Here is a 26,987-nt window from a genome sequence, read left to right as displayed (position 1 = left end):
GGTTCAGATCAGCACTTGAGTCATTCCAGAGTTCCCCTGCCAAGCCCCTGGGAACCTTCCAGTGTACGACACCTCTCAGGAAGCTAGCTGAGTTTCCTGGAAAACCTCCTCCACGGGGAACCAAACCACCACCTCCATGCCACCCCTCAAATCTTTCTTAGAAATCCTACCTGCCTGCATCTTGGAATGAATGGAATAGAATGAATGGAGGATTAAGCCATAATAATCCAAACCAAATACGGGGTTTGGAGGGACCTGGTTACTACTTAGTTTCTCATCAGGGCCCCTTAATGGCATCTACTCTCTGGGAGAGTGTTAATCATTCAGTCGTGTCCGACTCTTTGCAACCCCGTGGGCCATAACCCACCAGGCTCGTCTGTCCATGGAATTTTCCCAGGCAAGAATACTGGAGTGGGTAGCCATTCCCTGCTGCAAGGGATCTTCCCCACCCAGGGATCAAGCCCGGGTCTCGTGCATTGCAGGCAGATTCTTTACCATCTGAGCCATAGCCTATGTTCAATGAGAAGTGTGAATTGAGCCCAGGGGAAGGATGTCTGAGGGGCTCTTGGACTTCCGATCCCTTGCTCAGCTGGCGGAACTGGGCTGGCACAGCCAGCCGCTCTCTGAAATTCTTGCCTTCCCGCTTCCCTCTTGGGACTTTGAAAGGGAAATCTAAACCTTGTGTCTCTGATTCATTTACTGTGAACTCATCAAGTTGGTGTTTGGCAAGAGTTCTTGGATGTCTCGGAAAGGGCTTTTGGTTTGGTTTCATTTATTTGTGTGTGTGTGTGTGTGTGTGTGTGTGTGTGGTGCTTGCTTTTCGTTTGAAATAGGAAGTCTTTTTTTTGCCAAGAATACAAGGAAACACTAGATTTGAGGTTGGATCACAGCACAAGACTTTATTTTCTTGGGCTCCAAAATCACTGCAAGTGGGGACTGCAGCCATGAAATTAAAAGACGCTTGCTTCTTGGAAGAAAAGCTATGACAAACCTAGACAGCATATTAAAAAGCAGAGACATTACTTTGCCAACAAAGGTCTGTCTAATCAAAGCTATGGTTTTTCCAGTAGTCATGTATGGATGTGAGAGTTGGACCATAAAGAAGGCTGAGCAGCGAAGCATTGATGCTTTTAAACTATGGTATTAGAAAAGATTCTTGAGAGTCCCTTGGACTGCAAGGAGATCCAACCAGTCAATCCTAAGGGAAACCAGTCCTGAATATTCATGGGCAACTGATCCTGAAGCTGCAGCTCCAATGCTTTGGCCACCTGATGCAAAGAACTGACTCATTAGAAAAGACCCCGATGCTCGGAAAGATTGAAGGCAGGAGGAGAAGGGGGTGACAGAAGATGAGATGGTTGGATGGCATCACCGACTCAATGGACATGAATTTGAGCAAGCTCTGGGAGCAGTGAAGGACAGGGAGGCCTGGCGTGCTGCAGTCCATGGGGTGGCCAAGAGTTGGACACGACTGAGCAACTGAACAACAACAATAATCCCTTGTGTTTCCCTCTTTTTAATTGTGCAAAACAAAACAAGTAATATCTAACATTTAGTTTTGCATATTGGGTCCTATTATTATCCTCATTTTACAAAAGAGAAAACTAAGCCCAGAGAAGTTAAGCAAATTGCCCAGTCCACATAGTTAGCGAGCCTTATATACCTGCATAGTGCAAAGGGTCCACAAAACTTTGGGTGGCTTACACAAAAAAATTTTTTTAATCAGAAGAAAGTCTCAAGAAAATATTTGCATATATAATATTAATACATTTGACTCTATACCAACATGGCCATGAAGGTATTTTTATTTTTGAAGCAGACGCTGTCTAGGTAGCAGACAGAATTAGAGCCTAATAGGGGCAGTGAGGCTGACCACTAAGTACAAAGTGACTCAGACACCAGACTGTCCCCTCCCTGGGGGGCCCAGGTGTGCCGCCTGGCTCAGAGCGGCCTGCGCTCGCCCTAGTGGGGCTACAGGGTTTGGACAAGATAGATCACAGAGGCTTCATGGAGCTGGGAGTTGAGGAGAAAGCGGGGAGATAGACAAGTGGAGGCATTCAGGAATTCACTCGTTTGCGGGAGACAGAGGCAGCTGATACAGGTATCGCTGATACAGCTTGTGTTGATGATCGATTAACACTCTGTTCCAGCATGACTTCTGAATTTTTTTTCTTGTACATTTCGCACCAAGGAACCAGAGTTCAACAGAGACATTCCATCAGTAAGGTTTAAGACTGAATTGTTACTTAAAACTCACAATGATTATTTTTTATACTAGAAGAGGCAACAAGACTTTGCTTTTGTTCATAGTTTTTTTCTGTTAGATATGAATGATCATTCTTTAGCTATCCACCAGCAATTAGCAAATTGTCCGAAAGGTTATACAGTCATCTCACTTCCTTATTTTTTTTGCCTCAAAATTATGTACTGAATGCTGTGGCATGGTTTCCATGGAGCCAACTGGTGGTTTACAAACAGAGCTCCCCAGAGCTAAGGCTGGGGAGCTAAGCTCAGAAGAAAGGAGACAGCCAGGACCTGGGGACTTGGGGAACTTTTCCTGCTTTAACCTGAGTAAGACATAAATATATTCACATATTTTTTTTATTGCACTTCACTTTATTGTGCTTTGCAGATATTATTATTATTTTTATAAATTGAAGGTTTGCAGCAACCCTGGATCGGGCAAGTCTATTGGCACCATTTTTTCAATAGTGTTTTCTTGCTTCGTTTCTCTTTGTCACACTTAGTAATTCTCACAGTATTTCTAGCTTTTTTTGTTATGTTTATATTGGCCATGGTGATCTGTGATCCGTGATCGCTGATGCTATTTTTGTTGTTATTTTGTCACTTTTCAGCCATCAAGTACTTTCAGTATACTTTTTTGGGCATAATCCTATGGCATACTTAACAGGTGGCACTATGGTGTAAATGTAGCTTTTATATACATTGGGAAACCCCAAAAATTGTGAGACTCGGTTTATTACAATATTCACTTTACCATGGTGGTCTGGAGCCAAACCCACAATACCCAAGATAAGTATAATATACGTTTGTAGAGCATCTGTGAAATGTTTCATTTTTTAAAAAAGGATTTCTCTGGGGAAAAAAAGTTTGAAAACCACTGCTGTAAAAGCTTCAAGAAAGGCAAATGAGAACTCCAGGAGTAAGTTTATTTATTTATTCTCTGCCTATTCTGAGAGTGACCTAAAGCAAATTACAAAACTCGGTATGACACGGCAAAGGTTTTTTGTTGAAGCAGAGAAATAAAAGGAAAGGAGGAAAAATCGTGGTCAGAAAAGTCTGATGTTGGCATGGTAAGGTTTAGGCACCCATGCCAGGCTGAGGGGCTGCTGGCAGCGGGGAAGCACAACTGTGGCGGGTGGGCACGGTCCCCCGGAAGGGTCATGCAAACACAGCCATTCTCCACCTGCCAAAGGAGGAGATGACTCCTTGGGCAGGTGTCACCCAAGCTCCACGTGGATGCTGCTAAAAAAAATCCGTGAAAGTGCATTAGAGGAACTGTTTGGCCTTGGACAAGCACCTCCTCCTCCCTCCTGGCAAGCATCCTATCCTATCCTCTGCTTCCCTGAAGACCCACAGATCTGGGCGAAGGGAAGGCTCTGCCTGCCCACCTGGGCATCCTTGGTCCTCTGGCCACAATTCCCCCTCACACTTCCCTACACACGTCAGTCACCTCCCCTAAAAATGACCAGATGGGACAAAACCCAGAATTTCATACCCAAGGATCTCTGCTAAACAAGAATAGCTAAGGGACTTCCCTGGTGGCCCAATGGTGGCCTGCTAATGCAGGGGTCCTGGGTTCGAGCCCTGGTCTGGGAAGAGTCTACATGCCTCAGAGCAACTAAGCCCGAGTGCCACAACTACTGAAGCGTGCCTGCTCTAGAGCCTGGGCTCTGCAACGAGAGAGGCCACCACAAGAGAAGCCCACGCATCGCCGTGGAGGGGAGCTCCCACTCGCCACAACCAGAGACAGCCCGCACGAGCCGCAAACACAGCCCAGTCAAAAACACACTTTCATCTCTCTGGGCTTCCCTGGTGGCTCAGACGGTAAAGAATCTGCCTGCACTGCAGGAGACCTGGTTCGATCCCTGGGTCGGGGAGATCCCCCGGAGAAGGGAATGGCAATGCACTCCAGTATTGTGGCCTGGAGAATTCCACGGACAGAGGAGCCTGGTGGGCTACAGTCTGTGGGGTAGCAAAGACTCGGACACAACTGAGTGATTAACACACATAAATAAAAAAATAAGACTAGCTAATACATGGTGTTGACTCCCTGCCACTGTTCCAACCCCTTTGTATGCGTTAACTCCTCCGATTCTCTCAGCACGCTGAGGTGGGTACTATTATTATCTCCTTTTGACAGATCAAGAAACAGCAGTGCAGCAAGGTTAAGGTCACTTTCCCAGGGCCATAGGAAGGGTGACAGTGCTGAGATCTAAACCTGATTTGGCCCCATGCTCCTAACTACTCACCAGGTAAACTCTCAGCTGGCCAACCTGCTTCAGCCCCACCTGGCTGCTGATGGGAAGCCAGTTACAGTCTCTACCCCTGAGGCTGCAGTCCCGAGGTTTACCCTCAGACAGACCTCTCAGCCTCATTCAGGTCTGTCCTGTTTGGTAGCCACAGATGGCACTTTGCCCAGCCGTTCATTCATTGCTGGTGTAGTCTACAGAAAACCCAAGCTTTGAGGATATGAGGCTCAGGGCAGGCCTTCCTCATAGTGGAAAACGACATACACATATATCACGGTTGGGCCACCTGTGACAGGCAATGGAGTTGCCTGGAGACCGTCCTATTCAGAGTAATGATGACTGTGACATTGGTCACCGAGCGCAGAGGCTGCTCCAGGCATTTTCTATTCCTTACGTCATTTCCTCCTCAAAACAGCTGAACGGGTGGGTGTAACTGTCTCACCCACCGTAGGAGGGACATTAAAGCTTAGGGAGGTTACACAACTCCCTGGAGGATGCAACAAACTCCCCTCTGCTCCCCCTGCCCCCCAGAGCTGCAGCAACTCAGTTCTCTCCGCGGTCACCACCCTGGGTCCTTACGCTTCCTAAACCCATTTACACAGAAGTTCTTTCATGACTTCTCAGGATCTTACTTTGCTTCTCTTCCTGCCTCCGACTATTAGTTCCTCAAAAGCCGGGGCCGTATTTACCAATTCTACGTCCCCTCCACTCCAACGCCAAGGGCCCCACCGAGGCGGTTCATAAGGCGGACCCGAGTGAGACGCTGAAGCCGCGTGGCTCTGAGCGCATGCGCCGCTGGCACTGATGGTAGAAACTCCTGCCTAAGAAAACAGCCCAAAATCTGGTTCCCTGATCCTGCAGTCACTGCAAAGAACTCCTCACTTGCATACGTATGCAGAGAACATGTATCTGCCTAAATCTTTCAGAAAAAGACCTACCTGCTACTGTCTAAGATCCAGCCATGTAAATCATGATGCAAATGAGGCAGTAGCCACAGGGGTGGGGGGAGCACTGGTTACCAGGCTGCAAAGCCAATTGCATCCGCTCACACCCAAAGAGATCGAACCCTGGCAGGAAAACCCCGCTTCTCCAAGCTCATCCCTGCCCTGATGACTCGAAGGGAAACCATGCAGTGGTGTATTCGGCCGCCTCTCAAGGCAGCTCTTGGCTTCCCTGCGGGTCCTCCTGCACCTTCACCCCGACATGACGCAGACGGGGGAGGTGAGGATAACAGGAGAGAGATGCTACCGGCTGTCCTTGCAAGGCAGCAACAGTGATCGTTCAGCCTTGCTCAGGAAAACGCATCTGTATAATCCTGAGGAATCCCTGAGCGTGTAGGGGCAATAGAAGGTGCCTGGTGGGAGCCCGGCTTAGGTTTGGGGTTCAGTTCAGTTCAGTCGCTCAGTCGTGTGGGACTCTTTGCGACCCCATGAACCGCAGCGTGCCAGGCCTCCCTGTCCATCACCAACTCCTGGAGTCCACTCAAACTCATGTCCATTGAGTCGGTGATGCCATCTAACCTTCTCATCCTATCATCCCCTTCTCCTCCTGCCCTGAATCTTTCCCAGTATCAGGGTCTTTTCAAACAAGTCAGCTCTTTGCATCAGGTGGCCAAAGTATTGGAGTTTCAGCTTCAACATCAGTCCTTCCAATGAACACCCAGGACTGATCTCCTTTAGGATGGTTTGGGGAAAGCATCATTAATGGGCCATGCACAGACTTTGTGACAACACCATGATGGGACCAGAGTTTATGTTTGTTCAATGAGTAAACTAATTTCTAAGCAAACGAATCCAATTATTTGCTCATTTGTTCAATGCATATATAAGAACATACACAAGGAGTGCTAGAAAATCCCCTAAAAATGGCCCTTGTTGTCAACAGCAGCAACAACAAAAAATGGGTAAGAGGATCAGTCATAGCACCCTGGCCTGTGGGTGAGAATCAGGCATTTTCAAGCTGTTTTGAGGTCCTCACATACCTGTGCATCCCAGTGCTTCCCTCTTTATTGCAGCAGCTTTACTGGACTCTTTCTAAACCCTTTACTCCACTCTGTGATAATACATATCCTTGCAAGAAATAAAAGCTCTGGTACTTTACAATATCTAAATAATTTATCTTTAATTCTCTTGTGGCTCAGATGGTTAAGAGTCTGCCTGTAATGTGGGAGACTTGGGTTTGATCTCTGGGTCAGGAAGATCCCTTGGAGGAGGAAATGGCAACCCATTCCAGCCTTCTTGCCTGGAAAATCCCATGGATGGAAGAGCCTGGTGGGCTACAGCCCATGGTGTCGCAAAGAGGCAGACACGACTGAGCGATTTCACTTTCACTTTCATCTTTAGTTCTGACTGCTCTCCCTACCTCATGAGATGACTCCAAAGAATGACTTCCTAAATAATTCACTTTGGCTTTGGAATGTACTAAGTCTTTGCCACTCAAAGTTCGGTCCACAGGGCACTGGCATCACTCAGGAGCTTGTTGGAAATGCAGACTTTCAGCATCCATGTCTCCTAGGTCAGGGTGTGCAGTTCAGCAAGATCCTCACACCCTTCCGAAGCACACTAAAGTTCAAGAAGCACCGTGTTGGGCATTGTCTTCATGGGCAGTGACTCTCCTGGAGGAATTTTGCTTTGCTCCCAAGGATGCTAACAGGGGTTGATCCTCTCTGAGCACGTGCCTTGTTCTGGGGGCAGCCAGCCCTGGGCTTAGTTGAGGGTGAGAGGAGCAGAGAGAGAACAACCTGAGGTCTGCACGAAGGACCACATAGGGGGTGTGACCTTGGCAGTTGACCTCTAGTTCAGGAGGAGCAATGAGAGGGAAGAAGTCCAGAAAGCAGGCTCCCCCAGGAAAGCAGCAGCGGGGCCAGAGGCAGCCCCTGTATTGACGCAGGTGGGAGGAAGGCGAAGACAAGCCCTTCAGGCTCAGCAGAGTGACCCACTGCTGATGAGTGCCTGGTCGCATCTGACTCTTTGTGACCCCCATGGACTGTAGCCCACCAGGCTCCTCTGTCCGTGGAATTCTCCAGGCAAGAGTACTGGAGTGGGTTGCCATTTCCTTCTCCAGGGGACCTTCCTGACCCAGGGATCAAAACTGGGTCTCCTGCGTCTGCTGCATTGGCAGGTGGATTCTTTACCACTAGTGCCCTTTCAGCCCAACCCGCAGGGTAAGTGGGCTGGGGGCCAAGAAGGGTCCAAGGCAAGGAGCCAGGCTGCGCAGTGGTGCCAGACCTAATCCAGAGGTCCTGGCCCGTCTTGTGCTGAGAATATGGGAGAAACAGGCTGTGATCTATGGGCAAGGAGATAAAAGTTGGCCTCCTGAACCTCCAGCTGACAGACGGGAGGAAGAGGGGAGGATGGGGGGTGGGAGAGGGCCCTGGCTTAGCTGCAACTGCTGCACGAGGAAACTTGTGAATGTAGTTTTCTCTGGAAAAGTCCTGAGCCCACAGGAGGAGCGGAGGCAGCAGCCCCACCACTTTACACCCTTAAGATCGCATCCTTGTATTTCTCTCTTCCTCAGCATCTCCCAGGCAGAGGTCAGACCCCAGGCTGCAGGATGGGCATCCTGAGCCCTTTGAGTTATCTGTTGAATCAAGTCTTTCTTGACCTTAGGGGTTGGAGGATGCCCTCACAAATCCTTTCACCGTCTCTTCTCTCTCCACCCTTCTATATTCTCAGTGTAGCTCAGAGGCTTCAATGGTCATGTCACCAGCTTTCAGCTGCGTTTGTGGTAAATTTCACATACAGGCTAGCTCTTGCTTTGGAACGTAGCATCTACTTTTACTTGGCAGCTGAGTCAAAATTTCAACATTATATCTTGTGGTATGCGAAATAGAAAGAAAAAAAAAAAAGACTTGGGAAAACCCTAAGTGTTTATCAATACTGGTTCAGTACCACATAGAACGGACTTCCCAGTTGGCTCAGTGGTAAAATATTCACCTGCCAGCAGGAGGCATGGGTTCGATCCCTGGGTCAGGAAGATCCCCTGGAGAAGGAAATGACAACCCACTCCAGTATTCTCACCTGGGAAATCCCATGGACAGAGGAGCCACAGTCCATGGGGTCACAAAGAGTCAGACACAACTTAGTGACTAAACAATAACTGGATAGAGCACATGCAGGGGTTAAAAAGAATTTGACCTGTTTTGATGTATGAACAGGAGATGGTATCCAAGTTGTATTGTGGAGAAAAGAAAGTTTCTCATATTGTCTTATTTACATCTAAAAGGAGAGGGAAAGATGCTCATATCTATGTCTTTTTGTGCATAGAATATTTCTGAATATACATACTAGAAACTGGATGTCCACTGCTTCTAAGTAGGGGGCCTTAAATGTCAGAGTTGGGGGGAAGACTTAGTTGTTAACTGTGCAGGGTGTTTCTCAATTTTTCTTGTAAGTGTATACTACATATTCAATTCCCAAAGGATTATAGAGCCATTTTAAATGATGATTATGAAAATTAATGGAGCATTTTATGGGAAAATTTTATGATGTAATGCTAAGTGAAAAAAAGCAAGATTCAAAGTCATTATGTGTATTCTGATTTCAATCATGTTAAGGTAAGCAAATGAATAAAGAGTTGACAGACATGAACAACGTTTAAGTTAGTTTTGTTATGGCTTCTGGGATTTTCCATACTTATAAAAATTAACCTTATTGAGGTATAGTTTATATACACAAGCACATCCATTTTAAGTATACACTTGGATGAATTTTGACAAATTTATACACTCATGTAATCAAGTTACAGAACACTTACCTCATTCCCCAAAGTTTCCTTTTACTTCATCCTAGTCAATCCTGGCCTGCAATCAAAAACGTCACTAGAAATTAGATGTGACTTTTCCAGAGTTTCATACAAATAGAATCATACAGTGTGTACTCTTTTTGTATCCTGGCTTTTTTGGCTCAGGGTAATGTTTGTATCCATCTTCTTTCTCAGTAAATCCTAGGCAAGCTAAAAGATTATACCTCCCACCCTTCCTGGCAACTAGTTGTCAGTTCAGTTCAGTCACTTAGTCGTGTCCGAACTTTGTGACCCCATGGACTGCAGCACGCCAGGCTTCCCTGTCCATCACCAACTCCCTCAGCTTGCTCAAACTCCTGTCCATTGAGTAGGTGATGCCATCCAATCATCTCATCCTCTGTCGTCCCCTTCTCCTCCTGTCTTCAATCTTTCCCAGCATCAGGGTCTTTTCTAATGAGTCAGTTCTTTGCATCAGGTGGCCAAAGTATTGGAGCTCCAGCTTCAGGATCAGTCCTTCCAATAAATACTCAGGACTTATTTCCCTTAGGATGGACTGGTTGGATCTCCTTGCAGTCCAACGGACTCTCAAGAGTTTCTCCAACACCACAGCTCAAAAGCATCAATTTTTCCATGCTCAGCTTTCTTTATGGTCCAACTCTCACATCCATACATGACTACTGGAAAAACCATAGCTTTGACGAGACGGACCTTTGTTGGCAAAGTAATGTCTCTGCTTTTTAATATGCTATCTAGGTTTGTCATAGATTTTCTTCCAAGGAGCAAGCATCTTTTAATTTCATGGCTACAGTCCCCCTCTGAAGTGATTTTGGAGCCCCCGAAAATAAAGTCAGCCACTGTTTTGATTGATTCCCCATTTTTTGCCATGAAGTGATGGGACTGGCTGCCCTGATCTTAGTTTTCTGAATGTTGAGTTTTAAGCCAGCTTTTTCACTCTCCTCTTTCACTTTCATCAAGAGGCTCTTTAGTTCTTCTTCCCTTTCTGCCATAAGGGTGGTGTCATCTACATATCTGAGGTTACTGATATTTCTCCTGGCAATCTTGATTCCAGCTTGTGCTTCATCCAGCCCAGCGTTTCTTACAATGTACTCTGCATAGAAGTTAAACAAGCAGGGTGACAATATACAGCCTTTATGTACTCCTTTCCCAATTTTGATCCAGTCCATTGTTCCATGTCCGGTTCTAACTGTTACTTCTTGACCTGCATACAGATTTCTCAGGAGGCAGGTCAGGTGGTCTGGTATTCCTATCTCTTGAAGAATTTTCCACAGTTTGTTGTGATCCACATAGTCAAAGGCTTTGGCATAGTCAATAAAGCAGAAATAGATGCTTTTCTGGAATTCTTTTGCATTTTTTATGATCCAATGGATGTTGGCAATTCGGTCTCTGGTTCCTCTGCCTTTTCTAAATCCAGTTTGAACATCTGGAAATTCTTGGTTCACATACTGTTGAAGCTTAGCTTGGAGAATTCTGAGCATTACTTTGCTAGCATATGAGATGAGTCCAATCGTGTGGTAGTTTGAACATTCTTTGGCTTTGCCTTTCTTTGGGATTGGAATGAAAACTGACCTTTTCTAGTCCTGTGGCCACTGCTGAGTTTTCCAAATTTGCTGGCATATTGAGTGCAGCACTTTCACAGCATCATCTTTTAGGACTTGAAATAGCTCAGCTGGAATTCTATCACCTCCACTAGTTTTGTTCATAGTGATGCTTCCTAAGGCCCACTTGACTTTGCATTCCGGGATGTCTTGCTCTAGGTGAGTGATCACACCATCATGATTATCTGGGTCGTGAAGACCTTTTTGTACAGTTCTTCTGTGTATTGCTGCCACCTCTTCTTAATATCTTCTGCTTGTGTTAGATCCCTACCATTTCTGTCCTTTATTGAGCCCATCTTTGCATGAAATGTTCCCTTGGTATCTAATTTTCCTGAAGAAGTCTCTAGTCTTTCTCATTCTATTGTTTTCCTCTATTTCTTTGCATTGATCACTGAGGAAGGCTTTCTTATCTCTCCTTGCTATTCTTTATAACTCTGCATTCAGATGGATATATCTTTCCCTTTTCTCCTTTTCCTTTTGCTTCTCTTCTTTTCTCATCTATTTGTAAGGCCTTCTCAGACAACCATTGTACCTTTCTGCATTCCTTTTTTCTTAGGGATGGTTTTGATCACCACCTCCTGTACAATGTCACGAACCTCCGTCCATAGTTCTTCAGGCACTCTGCCTATCAGATCTAATCCCTTGAATCTATTTGTCATTTCCACTGTATAATCGAGGACTTCCCTCATGGCTCAGATGGTGAAGCATCTGCCTACAACGCAGGAGACCTGGGATCTGTCCCTGGGTCGGGAAGATTCCCTGGGAAAGGAAATGGCAACCCATTCCAGTACTCTTGCCTGGAAAATCCCATGGACAGAGGAGCCTGGTAGGCTCCATAGGGACTACTCTCCATAGGTAGAGTCCATAGAGTTGCAAAGAGTTGGACACGACTGAGTGACTTCACTTCACTCACTTCACTGTATAATCATAAGGGGTTTGATTTAGGTCACACCTGAGTGGCAGTGGTTTTCTCTACTTTCTTCAGTTTAAGTCTGAATTTGGCAAAAAGGAGTTCATGATCTGAGCCACAGTCAGCTCCCAGTCTTGTTTTTGCTGGCTGTATACAGCTTCTCCATCTTTGGCTGCAAAGAACACAAGAGGCGACACTACACGTGGACATCAGCAGATGGTCAATACTGAAATCAGATTGATTATGTTCTTTGTAGCCAGAGATGGAGAAGCTCTATAAGTCAGCAACTAGCTGTGGTCATATGATAAAATGATGGCCAAAGAATCAAAAGTAGAAGGGTCATGCGGGACTTCTGGAAGACTTTGTAAAAGTGAGAGACAGACAACCTTTTTCTTTTCTTCCCCTTTCTCTTGCTGATGGCCAGAAATATGGATATGATAAATGGTGCCCCAGCAGCTACCTTGGAATATGAAGTGATGTTAAGAATAATCAAGAAAAGAAACGAGCCTAGGTCTCTGATGACACAGTGAAAATGTCATACCATGCCAGCTTGACTCCCTTCCTCTCATATTGCTTGTAAATGAAACACAGGCACACACACATATACACACACATATATTTCTTGCCTGGAAAATCCCATGGACAGAGGAGCTTGGGGGGTACAGTTCATAGGGTCACAAAGAGTCAGACATGACTGAGCAACTTAGCATGCAATCTTGTTTAAGCACAAATATTTGGGGGTTTTCTGTGTTTGTAGTTGAAACTAATGCTATTTACTCCATAAGTAGCTTATGGAGCTTACTCCATAAGCCTTCTAGCACTATCTGATGTTTTAAAATTGTGTGTGTTTGACTAAAAAATAAATTTTGATTTAAATATAAACTTTTATACAAAAATCTGGCAAAAACCATTCAAGAAAAACATCACAGACCAATATCTCTCATGAACATAGGAATAAAAATTCTTGACAAAACTTTGGCAAATTGAATTCAGCCATTTGTAAAAAAAAATAATGTACTATGACCAGATGGGGTTTATCCCAGGAATGAAAGGTCAACACAGCATTCAAAAATCAAAATCAATCAGTGTAACTGACCACAATAATAGAACAGAGGATTAAAAACCAAGTAATCAGCTCAATAGATGCAGAAGAAGCATTTGAAAAAATCCAGTAATCCTTCACAATAAAGTGCCCAGCAAACTAAGAATAGAAGCAAATTTCTTAAACTTGACAAAGGGCAATTCTAAAATAAAACTACAGCTAACAACATACTTAATGGTGAAAGACTGAATGATTTCCCCCTAAGAAAGAGAAAAGTGAGACGATAATTGTTCTTTTTTTTTTTTTTTCATTTATTTTTATTAGTTGGAGGCGAATTACCTTACAATGTTGTAGTGGTTTTTGCCATACATTGACATGAATCAGCCAGAGAAGATAACTATTCTTAACACCTGTATTAAATACTATGCTGAAGCACTAGGCAAGAAAGTGAAATTTTCCTTTCCACAGTTTGGAAAGAAAAAGTAAAACTTTATTTACAGACAACATAATTATCTACACAGAAAATCCCAAGAAATCTTAAAAATAAGAATACCTACACTATAATTAGAACTAGTAAGTGAATTGAGCAAGGTGAAATACACAAGGTCAATACACAAAAACCAATAAACCAGAACAAACACCTAGAAAAGTATAATCTTACAAATACCACTGACACTGACATCAGCAAGCATCAGATATTTAGGGATAAATTTAACAAAAGATGTGTAAGATGTCTACAGTGAATTTTTCTAATAGGTTGTATAAGCTGAGAGATATTTAAAATACTTATTAATAAATAAAAGGCTAGATAGATACATCACCTGCATGGATTAGAAGATTCAAGATTATCAAGATGTCAATTTTTCTTCTTCTTCCCAAATTGATCTATAAATTTAATGCAACCCTACTTGAAAACAACTGTGGTTTCTACACTGACAAGGTAATTCTAAATTTATGTGAAATTTTAAAAATAATACAGTGAAACTAAAATAGAATAAAAGAAGATCAGTGCTATCACAGAGACACATGCGAGGGTTCTACAACTGCACAGAGGAAGGAAGAATAGTTCTGATTATTCCAGCTCTGACTAGGTAACTCAGGGGATGCCTCTCAAAGGAGGTGCCATTCGAACTGTGAGTTGAAAGATGGCTGAGGGCTTACCAGGTGGAGACTTTCATGAAGGCTGTTGATTTACTTAGGCTTTATTGATCATAAAGAACGAAAACTGTCCATGTGGAACTGTCCAGGAAAAGTCTCATGAAAATTTTTGGTGAGACCCCAGATCCTGGACTTACAGGGCAGTTCTGCATCTGAGGTTCTTTTCCTGACCTTAGCAGCCAGAACCCCTAAATATTTAATGTAGTCTTCTATCTTTTCTTGCCTTCTCCAACCATCTACTTTATTCTCTGTACTTTCAGATATGAAACTAGAAGGATAGGTTAGAAGCAGATGGTGAAAGACCCTGTTTGGACCCACAAGTTCATTTCTATCTTTGTAGCCTCTGAAGATTTTTAAGCAGGAGAAAGAAATGATCGGAGAGATGTAGAGAGGTTAGAGACAGACAGACCAGAGGAAAGTATATGAAGGTCAAAACCAATGGAACTCAATGAACGTGGGGACTGGGTAGTAGCAAAATATATTCTACCATGGTCAACAATTTTGTATCCCTTTAGGGGACAGGGACAAAGAGGGTTAAATCAGCTACATTTTGAAAAAAACTCTCCAGTTGATCTTGACTGAGAACTACTGGTCCAAAGTGACACCCATGCTGACAGAGAAACATCCATGGTGATAGAAATGGATGGAAGACAGGGATAGATTTGGAGACCAACTGGACTTGGTGGAAGGAGTCCACTTAACTGTGTAGTCTCCAGCTCAGGAAGCTGAGAGGATGATGGTTTCATTTTCCAGGACTTGGGAAATGAACGACAGAGTATGTTTACATATGAGAGTGGAGAGTGAGAGAAGCTGAGAGAAGAATTACACCCCCAGGGAGCTCAGGAATTCAGTCTCACTGTGTCCAGCAGGGAGAGAGCTGGAGATGGACTGACTCCACTCAGCCTTTTCACTTTTCCTTCATGAGGCAGACCCTGCTGGCAAGAAACATGTTACCTGGGCTGAGTCTAAGTACAAAGCAATTTTCCCCAAGGTTTTGGTGATGGTGATGTTCCTTATCACAGATTTGTTTGTTGCTAACCAACTGGTCCTTGGTTTATTTGGTTTTTAAAAATCACTGGTGGAGAAGGAAATGGCAACCCACTCCAGTATTCTTGCCTGGAAAACAACAGGGACAGAGGAGCCTGGTAGGCTACAGTCCATGGGGTCACAAAGAGTCGGACACGACTGACTTCACTGACTCACTTCACTTTCACTGGACAATTGTTGCCAGGTACACGCTTTTTAGAGGTAGGATGTGGTCTTAGATAGCTCCCAATTGTGCTTCCAGGAGGTGGTTACCCAGTCAATCACTTTCCTGGTTTGTTAGTCTATCCTCTTCAATGTTCTTTTCCCTCAAGTATCTTCTTTGGCCATTTCTGAAAATAACTGTCTCAAAGGCCCTTCATGGAAGCCAAACAACTTTCTCATACTCTCCCCTGCTGAAGACAGTTGGGGGCTCAGAGGTTTACATTTCCAGGAGACCTAGTTCTCTCAGTCCTGGATGTCAGTATTTTGTTAATCAAATATCTCAAAAAAAATTCTGGATCTTCTATTTTTTTTCTTTTTTTTTCTTCTATTCTTTTTTTTTCCCCCAGTGTATGTCATGGGTCCCAAAACAGTCATAATTTTCTGGAATGTGCATTTTTTTCCTACTCTTAATCTTGGACACAGTAGGTTTCTGTGGGACTACGTCAGTAAACTTTTTCAATATGACTGTCTTCCTATGTAGAAAATGTTTTGTTCTATGATTAAAAGTAATTGCTTCTGCAACAGACAAAGGATTAATCTCAAAAATATACAAGCAACTCCTGCAGCTCAATTCCAGAAAAATAAATGACACAATAGAAAAATAGGCCAAAGAACTAAACAGACATTTCTCCAAAGAACACATACAGATGGCTAACAAACACATGAAAAGATGCTCAACATCACTCATTATCAGAGAAATGCAAATCAAAACCACAATGATGTACCATTATACGCCAGTCAGGATGGCTGCTATCCAAAAGTCTACAAGCAATAAATGCTGGAGAGGGTGTGGAGAAAAGGGAACCCTCTTACACTCTTGGTGGGAATGCAAACTAGTACAGCCACTATGGAGAACAGTGTGGAGATTCCTTAAAAACCTGGAAATAGAACTGCCATATGACCCAGCAATTCCACTGCTGGGCATACACACTGAGGAAACCAGATCTGAAAGAGACACGTGCACCCCAATGTTCATCGCAGCACTGTTTATAATAGCCAGGACATGGAAGCAACCTAGATGCCCATCAGCAGACGAATGGATAAGGAAGCTGTGGTACATATACACCATGGAATATTACTCAGCCATTAAAAAGAATTCATTTGAACCAGTTCTAATGAGGTGGATGAAACTGGAGCCCATTATACAGAGTGAAGTAAGCCAGAAAGATAAAGACCAATACAGTATACTAACGCATATATATGGAATTTAGAAAGATGGTAACGATAACCCTATATGCAAGACAGAAAAAGAGACACAGATGTACAGAACAGAATTTTGGACTCTGCGGGAGAAGGCGAGGGTGGGATGTTTTGAGAGAACAGCATCAAAACATGTATATTATCTAGGGTGAAACAGATCACCAGCCCAGGCTGGATGCATGAGACAAGTGCTCAGGCCTGGTGCACTGGGAAGACCCAGAGGGATGGGATGGAGAGGGAGGTGGGAGAGGGGATCGGGATGGGGAATACATGTAAATCCATGGCTGATTCATGTCAATGTATGGCAAAAACCACTACAATATTGTAAATTAATTAGCCTCCAACTAATAAAAATAAATGGAAAAAATAATAATAATTGCTTCTAAGGATCAAAACCCAAAGTATCTACCAATAATAAAATAATCTTCCGAAAAGAAAAATAAATAAATAAAACTCATTGGCCATTGGTGATTTTTAAAAAATATTTATTTATTTTTTGACTGTGCTGCATCTTCACTGCTTGGTGAGTACTTTCTCTAGTCGTGGTGAGTGGGGGCCGCTCTTCATTGCATTGGGTGGGCTTCCCATTGCGGTGACTTCTCTTGTTGCAGAGCACAGGCTCCAGGTGCGTGGGCTTCAGTAGTTGCAGCATGAGGGCCTCAGTAGTTGCCGCTCAAGGGCTCTAGAGCTCGGGCTCAGTAATTGTGGCACTTGAGCTTAGCTGCTCTGCGGTAAGTGGGATCTTCCGTGACCAGGGATCGAACCTGTGTCCCCTGCATGGGCCCACGGATTCTTATCCAGTGTGCCATCAGGGAAGTCCTGGCCCTTGGTTTAGAATGCTGGACCAAGTTTGACCAACATATCAATCAGGTACCAAGATTCTACTCTATGGAAGAGCTTTTAGTGAAGGGACAATTTAGAGGGAGGTGGGCAGGATTAAGGGTACCTTAAGATGTTGAGGCACCCAAGGGATACAAACAATGGATACAGACTCATCTAGGCCTGAACAGGCAGAAGGAAAGGACGGAACCCAGTGGAGGAGGGGGCTGTTGCTCCAGGGGTCGCTATTGTCACAGAAGAACGTGCCACTGTCAGGTCTGAGGTTCCAGATCCGGGAGGGACAGGCAAGAAACATCCCAGCCCGCCAGGTCCACCTACCCCCGCCACTCTCCTACCGGTGCTTCCCGTTGGCTGATGTAAGTTAGAAACCAGCCAACAGCGCAGAAGGGGCTGGAAGACGGAGGGGTCAGCTTCCTGGACACAGAGCGAGGCAGAGAAGGGTGAAAAAATGGCTCAGGGCGGCAGGCGAGGTACACCAGCACAACCACATCCTCCGACATGGCCTGTGCAAGGCAGTGGTGTGAGTCAATTCTGTGGAATGGCAGAAAAATGACACCCGAGATATGGAGATAGGAGGATTCCCGACAGTCCTGGCCCTCCCGCCCACCAGGCATCCCCAGGGGCACGTGGCTTGCCTCTGGGGCTTCAGTTGCTTCAGCTGTCAAATGAGTCAGCTGGACCCCGTGACCCTCAGAGCCCTCCAACACAGGGTCCCTTGATGAGGCTGTGAGTCGGCTGGCTCCGTCACCAGCACAGATTGGGCTCTGCCCCCACGGTCCCCGCCTCCCCGGGCTCCACCCGCTGCAGATAAGACGCCAGGCCCCCCCAAAGCGCAGCCCAGAGGATCCTGGGGCCGGCGGCCTCTGGGACTGCACTTGGCGCTCCTGTCTTCCAGTGAAACCCTGGGACGTGCAGAGTCGACCAGGGACTTTCTTTCACTATGACGAGGCACATTCAAAAAGAAAGCAGCGTGTGTTCATCCCCAGAGAGCAGCAGCTCCCGGCCTGGTGCCCCCCTGCTCAGTTCCTGATAACTGAAGGTGAAACTTGAACAGCAAAAGGGAAGTCTCCCGTCTCCTACTGGGTATCAAATCCTGTTTCTAGACAGTTTCAGTTCTTAAAGACACAGGATTCCATACTTTCTCACCAATAAGCTGGAAGGCAAAGAACCTTCGGTGACCACCAACCGCACTGCCTGGCTCTGGGGTGAGATGCAAGTACATCGCAAAGCCTTTCTGAAATCCTGGTTTGAAAGCGTGGTCCAGAGATTTCTGAAATGCATCATCATCTTTCTCCTTATTAATGCAAAGAATTAGACTGGATAAGGGCACAGATTTGTTCAGCCTGCTCTGGGGCCCCGGAGTGCCTCTTGGGCGGCTTTCTCCCTCCTAGCTTTCTGCAGGCTGAGATGACTCAGACCAGGGCAGGCCATCGTCTCCTTGTGGAGGTGTGAAGATGGTGCCTCCAGCTTCAGGGACACGCCAAGAGTGGCCACAGGGAGAAGCCCGCTCCTTTGCTGTGCCCTTGAAGGTCTAGACAGCTGGAGAACAGCTTGCGGTGCAATGTGTCGGCTTGTACTCACCTTCAAAGCATTTGTTTGCAGTGACAGGTTCAACCCTGTGTTCTTAGTTTTCTGGACTCTGTACCTCACTGAAAAGGATAGAGGAGGAAAGAAAGAACACAAAGAGGAAAATATGAATAGGAAAAGTTGAAACAGGTGTGAGTTTTTTTTTTTTTTTTTTCTTTTTTTGTTTTGGGGTATAGCCGATTAGCAAACAATGCTGTGATAGTTCCCGGTGAACCGCGAAGGGACTCATACATATACAGGTGTAACAGTTTTTAAGCACAAAGGCATTTCAATACAAAGTAAATTTTAAAAGGCCATGTGTCTGCTGAAAATGAAGGAAGAGAAATATTTCCACAGAGATTCCGTTCATACCCGAGAAGTTTTCTCATGGAAGTTGGGCACCAGAATGGGTGGTTAGAAGGTGCTGTGAAGTCTCTCACATCAGGATCCGTTCTTTTGCATATTTGACTATTTAAATGCGCTGTAACAAAGCATGGGGTGTATGCTGTGACTCAGTGTACCGTCAAGGGAAGCACAGAATAAGACCATTCAATCCAATGCGTTGGGGATCCAGAAGGCTTCCAGGAGAAATGACCTTTAGCCTGTCATGGAAAGGATGCTTTGGAACTGGAAGAAAAAAATGAGGAGGAGGAACAGCAAAATATGAGGACCTGATTCAGGATAATGCAGTCCCAGACAGCAGAACCGGAGAAAGGGCCCCAGAGACTTTGCTCCTTGGAGGTGACACTAGTCTCAACATACTGTCTCTGTCCACATGGGGTGAACATCTCCAAACCAACAATACTAGGATCATTTGAACCTGCTTAAAAATAATTTTTAAAAAATCATAGCTCTTATTCGGATATAAAATGAACACGTGTTAAAATTTTTAGGCACATTTAAGATAAATAATTAAAGATTAAATCATAAAGAGTAATGATTATTAATCAACAGGGGAGCTGAGCAGTTATAACTAGTTCAGAAGAGAATGCAAAGGCTGGTCCTATTTATGGATTTGGAATATTGAAATGATTGTGCAAATTCAGGCAAACTGGTTTTTGGAGGGAGAGGACGGGAGGAAAATGATCATCTTTTGGTATAATTTGCATGTCTATAGGTAAGAATTACTTTGCATTGCTATCAGTTTGCTACAATTTATAGAATAGTAAAATAGCTCAAAGACACTGAAAGACCGTAATTAGGTAACCTGAAGGGTGTTTTCTGGACAAACTGAAGGGACACCTCATTTTATTGCTCTTTGCTTTACTAGGCTTTGCAAATACTGTGTTTTTTTTTTTTTACAAATTGAAGGGTTGTGGCAACCTTGCATCAGGCAAGTCTATAGGTACCATTTTTCCAAACAAATTTGTTCACTCTATATCTTTGTTTCACATTTTGGTAGTAATTCTTGCAATATTTCAAAGTTTCATTGTTATTATATTTGTTACGGTGATCTGTGATTAGCGATCTTTGGTGTTACTATTGCAATTGTTTTGAGTCTCCATGAACTGTGCCCGTATAAAACTTCATTAGTAAATGTTGTATGTGTCCTGCTTCTTCACTGACAAGCCGTTCCCCCATCTCTGCCCCTTTCCTCATGCCTCCCCTATTCCCTGAGACACAATAATATTGAAATTAGGCCAGTTAGTAACCTTACAATGGCCTCTAAGTGCTCAAGTGAAAGGAAGAGTTACACATCTCTCACTTTAAATGAAAAAGCTAGAAATGATTAAGCTTAGTGAGGAAGGCATGTCCAAAGCCAGGATGGGCCAAAAGCTAGACAATAAACAGTTAACCAATTTGCGGATGCAAAGGAAAAGTTCTCAAAGGAAATTAAAAGTGCTACTTCAGTGAATACGCAAATTGACAAGAAAGCAAAACAGCTTTATGCAGATATGGAGAAAGCTTTAGTGGTCTGGATAGAGGATCAAATCAGGTACAACATTTCCTTCAGCCAAAGACTAATCCAGAACAAAGCCCTAGCTCTCTCCAATTCTATGTAGGTGGAGAGAGGTGAAGAGGCTGCAGAAGGTTTGAAGCTAGCAGAGGCTGGTTCATGAGGTTTCAGAAAATAAGTTGTCTCCATGATATAAAAGTGCAAGATGAGGCAGCAATTGCCGATGTAGAAGCTGCAGCAAGTTATCCAGAAGTTTAGCTTGGATAATTAATGAAGGTGGCAACACACTAAACAACAGATTTTCAGTGTAAATGAAACAGCCTTCCATTGGATGAAGATGTCATCAAGGAATTTCATAGCTGGAGAGAAGTCAATGTCTCGCTTCAAAGCTTTAAAGCACAAGATGCCTCTCTTTTAGGGGCTGATGCAACTGGTGACTTGACATTGAAGCCAATGTTCATTTACCATTCTGAAAGTCCTAGAGCTTTTAAGAATTATGCTAAATCTACTCTGCCTGTACTCTATAAATGGAACAACAAAGCCTAGATGACAGTGTATCTATTTACAACATGGTTTAGTGAATATTTTAAGCCTACTGTTGAGACCTATTGCTCAGAAAAAAAGACTTTCAAAATATTACTGCTCATTGACAATGCACCTGGTCACCCAAGAGCTCTGATGGAGATGTATGAGATTAATGTTGTTTTCATGCCTGCTAATACAACGTCTACTCTGTAGCCCATGGACCAAGGAGTAACTTCTACTTTCAAGTCTTATGAGTATGTAAGAAACATTTCATGAGGCTATAGCTGCCATAAATAGTGATTCCTCTGATGGATCTGGGCAAAGTAAATTGAAAGCCTTCTGGAAAGGGTTCCCCTTTCTAGATGCCATTAATATTCATGATTCATAGAAAGAGGTAGAAATATAAATATTAACAGGAGTTTGGAAGAGGTTGATTCCAGTCTTCATGGATGACTTTGAGGGGTTCAAAACTTTACTAGAGAAAGTAACTGCAGATGTGGAAGTAATTGCAGATGTGGTAGAAACAGCAAGAGAACTAGAATTAGAAGATGTGACTGAATCACTGCAATCTTATGATAAAACTTTAACAGATGAGGAGTTGCTTCTTGAGAAAAAAAAATGGTTTCTTAAGATAGAATCTACTCGTGGTGAAGATGGTGTGAAGATTGCTAAAATGACAACATAGGATTTATAATATTACATAAACCTAGTTGCTAAAGCAGTGATGAAACTGGTCAGGACCCTGTGGTAGGGTCTTCCCAGAGACAGACCCCACCCCTTCCTTATGTCCCCTACCTATGGTAGGCCTTCCCCGAGATCCAAAGAACAAATTTAATCAGAGAAGTGAGAAAATACCAAAACAAAGGAAAGCAGTCAAGCAAGACAAAAGAATAGTAGTTTAGCCATAAAACAAAGGGAAGGACCTTTAGTTCCTTCTCAAGGTTTACAGATCCTGTACTGAGCCATACCCTTGAGTTGTTTTGCAGATCCTAAAACCTCCACCAAGTGGAAAAAGTTAACTGTATGCTGACCATCAGAATGTAGACCCCAGGCCACTTAGAACCAGAAGGCTGATAATTGAGATTCCAGAAACATCAACCTGTTCTTTCACCACCAACCAATCAGAAGAGTGAACACAGATGGTCATGTACCCTGTCGATCTCCATCATCTTGCCTTTAAAAACCCTTGCCTGAAAGCCATCGAGGAGTTTGGTCTTTTGAGCATGATCTGCCTATCCTTCTTGCCTGGCCCTGCAATAAGCTCTGAACTTTCCTTCAGCACAATCCAGGGTCAGTAGATTGGCTTAACTGCCTATAGAGTGAGCACCCCCAAATTTGCTTCAGTAACAGTGACAAGGATTGACTTGTTTTGAAAGAAGTTCTTCAAGGAGGTAAAAATGCTGTTGAACAGCATTCTATATTGAACAGCCACAAAGAAATTGCTTGTGAAAGGAAGAGTCAATTGATTAGGCCAACTTCCTTGCTCTCTTTTTTTAAGAAACCGCCACAGCCAGCTTCAGCAACTGCCACTCTGATGAGATCAGTCATCAGCCAACACCAGCAGCAAAACACTCCACTGGCAAGAAGATGATGATTCATTGAAGGCTCAGATGATAGCACTTTTTAGTAGTAAAGGATTTTTTAATTAACGTATGTACATTGGGTTTTAGATGTAATACTGCTGCATACTTTATTCATAGACTATAGTATAGTTATAGTAAACATGACTTTCATATGTGCTGGGAAACCAAATAATTCATGTGAATTGCATCATTGCTATAATCCTTCTAAGGCAGGGGTCTGGAACTGAACCCAGACAAGCTCCCAGGGATGCCTGTGTTTTTTCCAACTATGAAGTGAAGTGAAGTCACTCAGTCGTGTTGGACTCTTTGTGACCCCACGGATTGTAGCCCGCCAGGCTCCTCTGTCCATGGGATTTTCCAGGCCAGAATACTGGAGTGGGTTGCCATGCCCTCCTCCAGGGGATCTTTCCAACCCAGGGATCAAACCCAGGTCTCCTGCATTTCAGCCGGATTCTTTACCAGCTGAGCCACAAGGGAAGCATCCTGTTAAATTTCTCTCTTTTTTTTTTTCCTCTCTCTCTAGTTGAGATTTACTGGTGATTAATGTATCCCACCCCTGTGTGCACAGGTGACAAGTTAAGTAATCCTAAATAAATATTAAAGGCTTAAATAGTAAGGATTGCAGGACAAATAAAATACAACTGTATTTCAGCTTTTAAATAAAATTGAAGGTGACACTTGAGATTTGTTCCCTGCATGTAATTCTGCCCCCTCCCCCATTCTCATCAGCCAGCTTACTGTCCCTTTCAACAGTACTGTTACCAGGCCTTAAAAAAACAACTTCACTGTGGTTTATGGGAATCCCTAATTTACAACAGGCAGGCTGACACAGATGATAAATTACAGGAACAAGAAAAGTAGCTTAGGTCCACACTCTTAAATGGGGAAATAACAATGAGAAATTCACAGCACAGAGAGAGTAATAGTAAGTTTTTTGGGGGGAGTTGGAATGAGGGTGAGGCCTTAATTGGGGTGAAGACTAGGAAAATCCAGCCATCATTCATGCTTCTCCATCCATTCTTCAAACAGGACTTTTTACTGCTAAGCAAATGTGCTGGTTACCATGTTAGGCAACTAGGGATATATGAATAAATAAAACACAATTCTCGTCCTGTAGTTGCTTACATTTTAAAGAGAGGTATTCCCTGTTCCAACAAGATGGAGAAAAGCATTACGTTTCCTCCAACTGACACGGGTCTGGAGGTAAGATTTCAGAAATTCTACGACAAGGTGGCCCTCTAAGGTATTTAAGGGCTTGGGGGAATCTTTTCCTTGCTGGTCCTGTTCCCCACCCCAACCCTGCCACACACACAATGGGTACTTAACTACTAATCATTTGAACAATAGTTAATTAGTGCATGCTAAGTCACTTCATTTGTGTTGACTCTTTGCCACCTTATGGACTGTAGCCCACCAGGCTCTTCCATCCATGGGGATTCTCCAGGCAAGAATACTGGAGTGGGTCACCGTTGCCCTCTTCCAGGGGATCTTTCCGACCCAGGGATCAAAACTGTCTCCTGCGACTCCTGCTTTGCAGGCAGATTCTTTACTGCTGAGCCACCAGGAAAGACTAAATTCATCATAGTAACTAGTTATTAGTAATTCATTATTTTATTATTTTACAATAAAATTTTTGTTACTTCATAAATAAATGTATTGATATACCACAATAATGAATGAATTTATTTTTATTAATAAATGTATTTGTTCACTGAAATAATTAAGATGAATTACAATAAGTAATCAATTCCTAATTAAGTTTCATAATGATTAATTATTTGCAAATGTGCTGCAACCGCTCAAGAACTGCTGTGGGGACTATTTGCTGGTTCTTTCCACCCTTTGGCCTCAGGATGCTGGCCACCACTGTTGGTTCTTGAACTCACTTTCTCAATTTCAAAAAGTCCTGCCTGGCAAACTGAGGGTTTGTCAATTTGTCCCTTCTGTGGGTTTGTGACATTTCTGAAGGTACTTTCTGGCCTTGCTGCCAACCTAGAGGAAAGATTGCAAAGAAGCTTGGTGAACCCAGGATGCTCGGGAGACAATCTCGCTTTCCAGACCCCAGCGTCATCCAAAGAGTTTTCCTCTGGGGTGTGGAACCACACGGGGTGGATGCAGAACAGAGTGCCGCCCTGTACAAGGTGACAGAGAACTCAAACCAGATCAGGAAGACCCTTGATTACTGGATGAGTAGATAAACATCTGGGCTTCCCAAGTGAAGCAGTGGTAAAGAATTTGCCTGCCAGTGCAGGAGATGTAGGAGATCCCTGGGTTCAGATCCCTGGGCTCGAACCCTGGGTTCAGAAGATCCCCTGGAGAAGGGAATGGCCACCCATTCCAGTATTCTCGCCTGGAGAATCCCATGAACAGAGGAGCCTGGCAGGCTACATATAGTCCATGAGGTCACAAAGAGTTGGACACGACTGAGCGACTAAGCAAGCATACAGATAAGCAGCAGGGTTATTAAGGGAAGTCAGGGAAGTTCCAGGTACACCTCAGGCCTTCCAGGACAGGGTCATAGAAAGCAAACCCTGGACTCTCCCTCGCGCTTTCCCTCAAGGTCGTGGTTGGAATCCTGAGCTAGGCCTTTGGTCTGACCTGTAGTGACATTTCTGATCTTCTTAAGAACATCATACCAGAAAAGGTCATGCTAGAGCACCCAGAAGAGCAGGTGAGCTGTCTCCAGGGACAGAATCTGCCCTGAGCCCCAGACTGGGGCTCAAACCCGAGCACGCCATGTCAAGGGTACCTCCACTGCTCACTGCAGACTTCCAGTGCGCATCACGTTGACGGTGATGATGTCCGTGGCGACGGTAGTAACCACACGGATCTCCTTTGCCCCTGATACGTGGGGAGGAACAGTTTCATCAAGGTGGTCAGTTTCTAAATGGGCGATCCAGGAAATGTCCCTTACCTCCAAGTAGAGCAAGGTTTCCAGAAGCTGGCCTTGACCAGCTCCGCTCTCACGCCTCGTCTGGCATTGTTAGGGGCCTTCCAGCAGCGGGCCCTCCTGGGACTCTCAGCATAACTTCCCCAGGAACAGGGATGGTTTAAGTTCAGGGCTCAAGGACTCCCATCACCCTCTCCCCTTCCTCCATCCCTCTCTCCTTCTCTCCTTCCTCCCTCCTTCCTCCTCTCCATTCTTCCTTCTTTCTGCTGCCCTGCCTTTCGGGGACAAGTCTCCCCGCTGTGGCTCGGGTGACTCTGCCAGATTTCCTTCACATCCCGGAGGGAAGACGAGTCAGCGAGCTCTGGGGCTGTCCCTTTTCCTCCAGCTCCCGCTAGAGCAGAACCCACAGCGCTGGGGAGTACACCCAGACTGTGGGAACCCTAGCATTGATGGGAAAGAAGAGAGGGGCTTTTGGGCCTCTCACTTTCCTGTCCGTTAAGAGTCATCATTCTCAACCGAGGTTTGAGGCCCAAACTGGGGCCTGATTCAGTGATGGAAACCCCAGGTTTCAAGGCTGCAGTGGTGCAATACGGGGCAAGATCGCGGACAGGAAGCGGTGTGGCTGCATGGTGAGGAGGAAGGACTTCCTCCCTCCCTAACACTTTCTATTCTGAAAGGGCCTTTCTCAGCCTGCTTCCCTTCCTTCCAGCCCAACAAAGAGCCACTCGCAGATTTAATTCACACACAGGGCCCAGTGTCTGGCCCACTGCGGCAGGGTGAACATAACCAATCAAATCCAGTCTCCAGAACAGGTCTACCTCCCCTGTCCCTCTTGGAGTAATTTATACAGATTTTCTACCTTTTCAGAGTAGGAGGTGGAGAGTTGAGACAGCCCCTACTGTTACTGGGATCTTGGCAGAGACGATCTTAGCAACCAGGTTGATCTCTCTTTGGTTTTCAGAACACTTGTCACATCTCCAGTTATCTTGGAGGGGACTTTGCCCCATCACCGTTGACTCACTATCCTGGGCTACCGTAGTTTTGGTTCCTTAACTCCAAATTGACTGTTGACATCAAACGTGGGGGGACCTAAATGTGAGCTCAAACTCCGTGAGCATCCAGCTTAGGGAGGAAGCCCCAGAGCTCATCCAATAATCTGAATGAAGTTCTTGATAAGCGTATAAGGCGGCTGGCACATTGGAGCCAAGTGGCTGGATCGGGGTAGTGGGGTATTTAGGAGACATAACCGAAGGACTTGGAGGAATCAAATATGATG

The 26,987-nt window shown here is 44.6% G+C and overlaps 1 long non-coding RNA gene across 2 annotated transcripts; it reads right to left on the bottom strand.

Annotated features, from left to right (window-relative positions):
* Window positions 1-16,920: 16,920 nt before the first annotated feature.
* Window positions 16,921-25,881, bottom strand: LOC133069677 (uncharacterized). Of its 2 annotated transcripts, XR_009695922.1 has the most exons (4): window positions 25,736-25,881; window positions 19,189-19,297; window positions 18,832-18,899; window positions 16,921-17,781 (listed from the first exon to the last, which is right to left on the bottom strand). It is a non-coding gene; the product is annotated as an uncharacterized LOC133069677 (long non-coding RNA). The 2 variants fall into 2 exon arrangements; XR_009695921.1 differs by lacking the exon at window positions 25,736-25,881 and having other exon boundaries at window positions 19,189-19,759.
* Window positions 25,882-26,987: the final 1,106 nt, after the last annotated feature.

This window comes from Dama dama, chromosome 14 (genome assembly GCF_033118175.1).
Source record: "Dama dama isolate Ldn47 chromosome 14, ASM3311817v1, whole genome shotgun sequence".
Taxonomy (NCBI): Eukaryota; Metazoa; Chordata; class Mammalia; order Artiodactyla; family Cervidae; genus Dama; species Dama dama.
Note: the sequence above shows the minus strand (reverse complement) of the source record. Positions and strands in the feature narration are given on the sequence as shown.